The following is a 10,725-nucleotide window of genomic DNA, read 5'->3' as shown; positions in this document are numbered from 1 at the left end:
CCTCACCAGGAATTGAACCAGTGACCTCCTGGTTCATGGGTTGATGCTCAACCACTGAGCCACACTGGCTGGGCCAGACTAGTAAATTAAATGTGAATATAATGGTGAACACTATCACCACATTCTTTATTTCTTTTTTTAATTTTTAATATATGTTTTTATTGATTTTAGAGAGAAAGGAAGGGAGAGGGAGAGAGAAACATCCATGAGAGAGCAACATCAACATGAATTGGCTGCCTCCTGCATGCTCCCTGCTGAGGATCAAGCCCCAAACCCAGACATGTACCCTGACCAGGAATCGAACCAGTGACCTCTTGGTGCATAGGTCGATGCCCAACCACTGAGCCACACTGACTGGGCCATTCTTTAGTTCTTAAAGGTTGGCACTAACCTCTACCATTACTTCTACAATATGATAGCACTTTTGTTTAATATAGTTGATTAATGCCTCGCTGAGGCAGGTGAAGTTTTAGAATTTTCTCCTTGTCTTTCACTACTATAACTGTCCTTACCCCATATACAGCAATCAATTGAGGTTTCTGTCAATTAGCAAGTATGACCACTCCAATTATGCATATGCAGATAGGAGATGACTCTAAAAATGGAGCCACGGTGATGTTTCTGTAACCTGACCCTGTACCAAACAGTCCTCAAAATGTTTGGTTGTTAGCCTTTATCTACTGTACAGTTGCCCAAGGAGATGGCTATATGTATCTCTGGGGGAGGGTTGCAGAAATCATTACCATATCTCTGCACTTGCTACGATATTGTCAGGATATTCCTTCCAGGGAGCCTACTCATCCTTTAGTCAGTGAGTTTCTGGTCTGAAACCTAAATCAGGTCTGGAAACCAGGCAAGGAGCTCTGTCTATTTATTGGGGTGGCTGCATTTGGCCTCTTGGTTAATGATGCATGATTTGTTTTGGATTTGGAGGTTGAGCAACACCCTTCTTGGCTGCCCATCTAACTTGCCTCTTAGATACCAAGCTCCATTAAGTATTCCCACAGCTCTCTGTGGGTCAGGCCCCCAGTTGACTCTTTGATCTTATTAGTCATTACAATAACTGCACCAATCTGGTTTGAGTAAACACCACCATCTGCCTTCTGTTATTTTTAGTAGTGTGCAATATCCATTACAGTGAGAGAGCCCTTTTATGTAACGCCTCTCACCACTGTCCTGTCCTACAAAGGACAGCCACCAATATCCTTTTCATCGATACCAGTTGAGAAGGACAGAGCTCTGATCAATGTGCATCCCCTAAGAAATCCCTGAGAAGATATCATCTTGGTTTTTCTGGCCTGAACTCTAAATATTGGTCTGATGGCCAAGAGGGAATGTGTGGTAGATCTGAAGAAGATACATACACTGAGTGGCCAGATTATTATGACCACCTGACGTTTGTTGGCAAGTTAGCTGTAATTTCCCACTGAAGTTGCTCGAGGGCCAGATCATTACAAACGTCTGAATATCACAACACATCTAAGTATCATTGCTGATCAAGTTCATCCTATCATGTTGATGGCGTATCCCAATGGAGATGGCTTCTTCCAACAAGACAATGCGCCGTGCCACGGTGCTCGTATTGTGCAGAAGTGATTTCAAGAACATGAGGGAGACTTTACCTTGCTTAGGTGGCCCCCACAATCACCAGATCTCAATCCAATTGAGCATTTGTGGGGCGAAGTTAAAAGAGCCATCAGGCAGCTGGTTCCACAACCATCAAATCTCACAGAACTGGACAGTGCTATTCATCAGGCATGGTGTCAGATTCCTCGCATCACCTTTCAACATCTCGTGGAATCAATGCCAAGAAGAATCTCTGCAGTATTGAAGGCAAAAGGTGGCCCAATGAAGTACTGATGGGGTGATCATAATAATCTGGCCACTCAGTGTATATCTTGCAAGGCAGAGAGACCTTGGCTTTGCCTTCAAACAAATGGGGACCCAATCTTAACAGGAATAAATGGGCCAACTTTTGCAAGGCCACTTGTACATTTGTGGGTTTTTTTTTAATAATTTTTATTTCTTGAAGTATTACAAAGAGTATTACATATGTCTCCTTTTTTGGCCACTTATACATTTGTGTTGGTGTCACCAATCCATGTCTCAGGTTCCACATTTTCTCAATCAGGGACACTAGCTTGGTCAGCAGAACTCTGAAGGTTGAGAATTTAAAGACCTCAAGAGCTCTTCTCCTTTTATAATTAAGAGGTGGGCTATATCCCAAGCTTTTTCCATCCTCTGATTACAGGAGATAAAATCTTTTTATATGCTGTGTAGAAAGCCCTCAACCTTTAATCTGTGACATATCCTGGGCCTTTCATGGTTTGTCTTCAATGTATCAAGTGCTCCAGTTTCACACTCTTTATCAATAATTTCTCTCATATTTCTTGAACACCCGATACATTTCACTTACCAGTTCATTCTTCCATTGGAGATATCATCATAGTTAACTTCCATGTGAAGACATAATCTTGCAGCACTACTATCTGCTATGGGCTGTTCATGTTCCACCTATCACTAGAGGCAGGGTTCTCATGGCTGGGGAGCTAGTGTTTGATCCAGCTCTAAAATCCTATTTTTTGGTACTATTTTTGGTACCAAATGTCTCAGTTCAGCTTCCCTAGGAGGCAGACTCAGATGAAGATTTTCAACTAGGAGGTTTATTAGGGAATGCTCTTTAAGGCCAACACTTTTAAGGGTGAGAAGAGAAGAATTGTAAAGAGGTCATACCTGGGTTGTGATTAAATTTCAATCAAAGTCCTCAGATGATTATATGGGGAAAACGAGAACTGAGATGGCTCTTTGGAGTTGTCCAAACTTGGAAAAATGGGACTAAGACTTTATTTCCACGCAGCTACCAGTTATAACCTGGAGTAAAACAGCTCTGCTCAACCAAGGCTAATTAATAGAGAATTAGCTAACCACTATCAGTTACCGTCACTCCTGCAACTGTGGCAATAAATGCTTCAATAGTGGGGAAGGCATGCTGGAAGAACGTAGCATCCACTATGCCCAAAGTTTAGAATCATAATCATTCAATTTTCTCAGTATTCTCTCTCTGTCTCTCTCTCTTTCATAAACACACACACACACACACACGCTTGTTTGCTATAATCTCTGCCGAATACAACCTAAAATTTAGATATATAGGATATCTATTATTCACATGTGCTATTTTATCACTTATAAAATATATGACAGTTTTAAGGCTATGATGTAAACATAAAGAAACTGTGGAAACAGTCTGGATGGCTGGAAGCCAGATCATGAAACAAAAAAGGAAGTTGGACAAGGGATGGAATATGCACTTACCACTGACCCAAAAAAGGAACAAATTTCATTCACACACCTAAGCCCCTCACTACTTCACTACTAGTATAATTGGGTGATATGTCTGAAAAAATATTAATATTTGATTATGTTTAAAATATTATCTGGCTGGGGAAGAGGAAGAAGCCTGCCTGATTTATGTAAGTTATATTCGGAAGATTAACCATCTGGCCAACTTGTGAAAATTATTTTCTTAAATAACTGGGAGAAACCACAGTTTTGTATTTCTCTACTCTGATGATCTTGTTACTGCTGACTGTAGTTTATATATTCTCCTCAAACTAAGAGCAGCTTTCTCAATGTCAAACCAAACAAAAATAAAAATTTTACTTTGATTGCATTTATTACCCACATCTGTGAAATCATTTATCTTCAGATTCCAGATGCATTTTCCATAATGCATTTTTGGTCTTTTTGGCAAAATACTAAACTCTACACTTTTATATGCACCAGCCTTTAATTCTGACCTTATTTTACCCATTTTTATGTTTCCTGCTTTCTCATTTTTTACCCTTCCATGCTTTCTACTCATTGATTTCTGCTAAAATTTTTGTCAGCAGTAGCTTATATATTGATTTAAAACATTTTGAGAATATAGTCTCTACTAATGAAATAAAAAACACATATTAATAGAAGAAAACAAATTTGTAGGTTAACCTAAAAATATTATTGATTCTTTGCAAGTGGATAATTTTTTCAGAGTCCTTTAGCTCTTCTGAGAGGGTGCTGTCTCATATTGGAGCCTTGGGTGTCCCTTATAAAATCAAAACAAGAAATCTTCCCACTGGGTTCAGTTGGGTTCATATTTTCCCAAAAGGCCAACTGTGAAAATAATGTATTTTTCTTTTTTTTCTCTGTGTTTTTTTAATTGTGAAGTATTATATTAATATTTATGAGTACACAGAAACAATATAGTTTATCTATACCTTCTCCCTTTCTACTTTATCTAGGCAAATTTTTCTTAGCCTTTTCAAAATGCCCAAATATGTTTTATACTCTTTATTACAATTTTCATTCTGAGACCTTGGTAAACTGGCTTATTAGTTCAAGGAGTTATTTTTATAAAAACATAGATTGCTTAGAATTTTTTGCATATGAAATTAAATCATCATTAAATTAAAATAATTTTACATCTTCAGTTCCAAGGAAGGTGTCTTTGCAGAGTCCCAAACCACTAGTACAATATTGAATAAAACTGTGGAAGCAAATTTACCTGCATTTAAATGGCACAATATATCTTGTCCCATTCAGGCTTTGATATCTCCTTCCATGTTTTCAAATATTTATATTTTAAGCCTGGTTTCCTAGGCATTGCCACTGTTTGTGCATATCTTATTGCTTAGGTGATGGAAAGAGCAACTGTTCTGCTCAGCAATCACAAGCATCATAGGCTCCCTCCCTGTGCCAGTTGATGTCCATATATGTTGGGAATAGCAAAGTTCAGCCAGTTTTTAAAATTTCCTTTAACTTTACAATTGACTATCTTAAGTCTCCTCCACTAGTTCCCTAATTTCCTTCACTAGTTCCTGGTCTCCTCAAAAAAATGTATGACTAATCCATCCCTCTTTGCAACTAAAAGTATAGGCTCAAAGCTCTGGATTTTCCCCATTCATAATGAATTCATAGGGTTAGCTGACAATGTATTGAGTTCTTGGTGTTCCCTCTCCTAATTGTCTGTTACCTCCAGCTAAAGAGCAGTCCTTATTCAGGGCCATATCTATGTTGGTGAATTTACCATTCTCATTACCTGTATCAGTAAAACTACCATTCTTGGTAATTAAATGGTAGGGGGAAGAGATGGTAGTACCTCCAGATAAGGCCACAATCTCTGTTCTTACAAAATCCAAATCACTTTTCTAAGAACAAATATTGCTAAATTGTTTGTATGCCTTTGATTAACTTTCAGAGTTTTGAAGAGGTTGCTTTTGACAATTTTGTCCAGCATTATACACGTTTTATTTTGTATAAAATATCTACTTCTTCAAAAACCTCTTCCACTTGAGAATATCTCTATTCTCTGAATTTTAAATCTTAAATCAACGTTGTATTTCTAGGAAAAAACCCTCTTTACTCATAATATATTAATTTATCAGTATATACTATGAAATTTGACTTTCTGAAGTTTTGTAAGGAATTTTGCATGGAGCTACCATGGATGCTGCCATGCTCTGGCCAAATCAAGCCACACTGAGAAATAGTATATATAAGTACTGTGGTTTGCTTACTCTTCAAGTCTAGGTGCAGACTTGTGAGTGGATGAGTCTTCAGATGATAAGGGTGCCATTGAGTCACACTAGAAGGAAGGTAGAACAGATGTTAAGTAAACCCACTCTGATCCTCACACTTATGAGTGACAAGACTAAAATTTAAACCTAGTTTCTTAAGATTGTTTCTTGATCCATTTTCTCTTTCTCTTTCACTATCGCTTCTCTTGCTCTTCATTGACTGTGTGTGTGTGTATGTGTGTGTGTGTGTGTGTTAATGCCATACTTCCCCTTTAAAAGAAAACAAATTGTTCAACTCCTGTTTTTCTCAATTGTTTATCATTATCATCATCATCCCCATACAATCAGTATGCAGAGGAAGAAGAGATACCTGCAGTAGACATCTCTTCAACTTAAAATATTCATAATGATACGCAGCTACTGAGAAACATGGGATCATCATAAACAATGAGTTTAAAGGTTAATAAAAAGAACAAAGATAAGACACTTCTGTTCTTGAACATCATGTCAGTAAAGACAAGAAAAATGGAAGCCAGGCCACTCCACCTGAGTACACATTTAAAGACATCTACCATAGGTCAGAGTTGGAGAGCACTTCTGAATTCATCTGTTCCCACCCTGCAGGTTATGGAGGAGAAGTCTGAGGTGCAGCAAGGGCACACAGTTTGAATTAAAGTTAGAGACAGAGTCAGAAGTAAAATCTGCTCCCAGGCCAAGTTTCTTTGCTTCTTCCAATCCTGCCTCCTAAACTAAAACACAGCCATGAGTCCTTAGGGATAGAGAAGGGAATTTTCATACTAGTTTTGAGCAACAAGCAAAACAATGTATTACCATATGGGAAGCGATTGAAGACTTCTCTGTAAATTACCAGGTCACATCAATAATCTTAGATATTAAAAGTGGCACATTTACCAAAATTATGTTTCAGTATTTTACGGTGTCTTGCAGCAGAGTCTGCCCATAGCATCTCCAAATACCTTTAAAAAATTCTGTGTCTTTTCTATCTTAATCTAAATCAAATGATGCAGCTGTATGGCTTTGTGTAAGGTACCACCTTAGCTCATGTTGGACTTCAAGTTAAGGTTTTCGACCAAAGGAGGTAAGCTGCAAATAAAGCTACATTTCTTGCTGCTATTGCAGTTCACTTTTCTCACCCTTCCACAATACACTTTACATATTTTTCTTCTCCTTCCATTATAAAAGTAATGCTTTATTCTAAAAGGAGATCCTTCTCTGACAGTGAATATAAAAATACTCCCTGAATCTATTTAGTGTATGGGCAACACAAACACCGAGGGTAAATAATAAAACACTGACAGACTTGCCATGGGACTGTAGAAAAGCTTCTTAGAAAAACTTCTATTTAAGATGTGTCCATGAGCATATTCTGATTGACACAGCAACTACAAATTACAAGCCACTGAGTGCTTTACAATTGTTTTGACAAGAAAATGTTTGTGTTAAGACTTGCCTTTCACCTCCACTATCTGCCAAATGGAATGCCTTCATTGTTCCAAAATGCCATTAGTACCCATAAACAAAGATGATTTGAAAAGTATTTGGATCCATTTCTTGGAACCAATAACATAAGGATTTTCCCTGAATGGAGCAGTCATTGTACTTTTCAATAAAGCTATTTTTATTTCATATGTAACAATTGGTAAAGAAAATCATCATTAAGGGAAAATATTTCCATTATAGAGAATAAAAAAGGCTCTCTTCCTGAGAGTTTAAAGTCAAAGAAACTAGATTCTAACTCCTTTTTTAGTTTTCAATTATGATATAAGTAACTATTTTCATTTTTCTCCACCACACTCTTTCCATTTATAAAGTGTTACTCACTCTTTTAAACCATCTTTCTGAAAGGTTTTAATACATGGCCATAGTTGACTAAGAGCATAATAACTAGTTCAACGACAACTACAAAAGAAGAGAAACAAGGAACAACAAGATGTAAAACAACTAGTAACTTAATCTATGTGGTTTCAAATAATCTAGTTGGCAGTTGGGGATCATTTATTCTAATCAATTTTGGAATTTTGCAGATTTTGGGGGCAAAACAAGTAAACGTAAACAAAAGTGATACCATTTGAGTAAAATCAAGTCAGCTAAATAACATCATAGAACAAGCATGAGTCAATAAAGAAATACTTAGCAATCAAGACTTCAAATTCAGTTGTTTGATTTTGTAGCAAATGTCTTGATATATGTAAAAGCTGTGTAATTGGAGAAACTTTTTAATAAAAATAGCATGCTTTTACATTCCAAGGTAGATAAAGAGTGTGTTTTTACTTTTCAAGGCAGGATATTAAAAGTGGGGACCCTTTTAACAACTACAGTAATTTAGGGAATCATTTAATACCATACCCCTAAGCCTTCTCTCCTTTCAATAGGTTATTGTGATATGTAATATTTTCAACAATAAAGATTTTTTAAAGTCAGATAATGTATGAAAAACATCTAAATGATGATTGGAACACAACAGTGTGCAACTATCATTCCCTAATAAGTATTATTTCCAAATATCCAGAAAAGAAAAAAATACCCTGTCTAATAAAAGAGAAACATGGTAATTGGCATACGACCGCTACCCTTCCCATTGGCTAATCAGCAAGATATGCAAATTAACTGCCAGCCAAGATGGCAGCCAGCAGCCAGGCAGCTGGAAGCAAACATGAGGCTTGCTTGCTTCAGTGACAGCGGACTCTCTGAGCTTGCAGTTTAAGAAACATTGTAACCATTGTAACAAACATAGAAGCTAAACAAAACGCCAGAAACCTGCTTTCAGTGAGCCCAAGATCTCAGAGCTGGAGTTATACATTGTTTCGATTATAGAACCTAAACAAACCAGATACCTGCTTTCAGCAGCGGAGGCCTAAGAGCTGGAGCCTCAGCGCTAAAGCTGGCCCAGAATAAAAAAGAAAAGAAAAAAAGGAGCGGTTGGGAGCTACTGTCACCCGCCAGCCTGAAAACAGCCCTCAGCCCCTCACCCAGACTGGCCAGGCACCCCAGTGGGGACCTCCACCCTGAAGGGTGTGTGACCAGCTGCAAACAGCCATCATCCCCTCACCCAGGCTGGACAGGCAACCCAGTGGGGACCCCCACCCTGATCCAGGACACCCTTCAGGGCAAACCAGCCAGCCCCACCCATGCACCAGGCCTCTATCCTATATAGTAAAAGGGTAATATGCCTCCCAGCACCGGGATCAGCGGAGCCACGAGGCCTCCCAGCACCGGGATCAGCGGAGCCAAGAGGCCTCCCGACACCGGGATCAGAGTGGCAGGGTCAGCACCCAAACCCCGAATCGCCCTGCGGCTCTGTGTGTGACAGGGGGCAGGGCCACAACCTCCCTATCTGCCCTGCTCTGTTCGTGACAGGGGAAGGTGCCCCAACCTCCTGATCAGCCCTGCTATGTGCCTGATACGGGGGAGCTCCCCAACCCCCTGATCGCCCTGAGGCTCTGTGTGTGACAGGGTGCAGCGCCCCAACCCGCCCCCCCACCCCCCACGGGCCCTGCTCTGTGTGTAACAGATAGAGCCATAACCTCCCCATCGGCCCTGGCCTGAGTGTGAGAGTGTCGACACCCCAACCCCTGATCGGCCCTGCTCTGTGGGTGATAGAGGGCAGCGCCCCAACCCCCTGATCCGCCCTGCTCTGTGTGTGACAGGGGGGAGCTCCTCAACCCCCTGATGGGCCCTGCTCTGTGCATGACAGGGGGAAGCTCCCCAACCCCCCTGATAGGCCCTGCTCTGTGCATGACAAGGGGGAGCTCCCCAACCCCCTGATGGACCCTGCTCTGTGAGTGACAGGGTACGGAGCCCCAACCCCCCTGATGGGCCCTGCTCTGTGAGTGACAGGGGGCAGCGCCCCAAACCCCGGATTGGCCCTGCTCTGTGCGTGACGGGGGTGGCGCCGCAACCTCCCCATTGACCCTGCCTTGAGTGTGACAGGGAGCGGTGCCCCAACCCCCCAATCGGTCCTACCCTGAGCATGACTGAGGGTGGCATCACAACATCCCAATCTGCCCTGCTCTGTGCATGACAGGGGGTGGCACCCCAACTCCCCAATCGGCACTGCTCTGAGCCCGATCAGGGGCTGCACCTAGGGATTGGGCCTGCCCTCTGCCACCCTGGAGCAGGCCTAAGCCAGCAGGGCGCTATCTCCCGAGGGGTCCCAGACTGCGAGAGGGCATAGGCCGGGCTGAGGAACCCCCCCTCCCCACCAAGTGCACAAATTTTTGTGCACCAGGCCTCTAGTCCTATATAATAAAAGGGTAATATGCAAATTGACCCTAACAGCAGAATGACTGGGAATGACTGTCACTATGACACACACTGACCACCAGGGGGCAGACGTTCAATGCAGGAGCTGCCCCCTGGTGGCCAGTGTGCTCCCACAGGGAAGCTCTGCTCAGCCACAAGCCAGGCTGATGGCTGCCAGCACAGCGGTGGTGGCGGGAACCTCTCCCTCCTCTTTAGCAGGGCTAAGGATGTCTGACTGCAGCTTAGGCCTGCTCCCCGCTGGCAAGTGGACATCCCCCGAGGGCTCCCAGGCTGCCAAAGTGATGTCTGACTGCCAGCTTAGGCCCACTGGGGAGCAGGCCTAAGCCAGCAGGTGGACATCCTGTGAAGGTCCCAGACTGCGAGAGGGCACAGGCCGGGCTGAGGGACAACCCCCGAGTGCACAAATTTTTGTGCACTGAGCCTCTAGTATATACATAATCAGTTAAATGATTTCAGTGGCAGAGTGTCAAACCTCCATAACCTGAAAACTAAAAAGAGAATGTATTTTTAAAAAAATACACAAGCATATGAGGGAAACATACTTTTTAAATTAAATGTATTGGGGTGACATTGGTCAACATGAACATACAAGTTTCACGTATGGACTTCTATGATACAAGATCTTTATATTGCATCATGTGCTGACCACCCAAAGTCAAATCTTCTCCTGTCATCATACATTAGGATTCCCTTCCCTCCCTTCACCCCCTTCCCTCTGGCAACCACCACACTGCTGTGTTCACAAGTTTCAGTTTTATATCCCACATGAGTGAAATAATATGGTTCTTAGCTTTTTCTGACTAATTTCACTTAGCATAATGTCCTCAAGGTCCAACCATGTGCTGCAAATGGCACTATTTCTTCCTTTTTTATGGCCGAGTAG

The sequence above is a fragment of the Myotis nattereri genome (assembly GCF_964212035.1).
Source record: "Myotis nattereri genome assembly, chromosome: 6".
NCBI lineage: Eukaryota > Metazoa > Chordata > Mammalia > Chiroptera > Vespertilionidae > Myotis > Myotis nattereri.
This window is presented reverse-complemented; position numbering follows the sequence as displayed.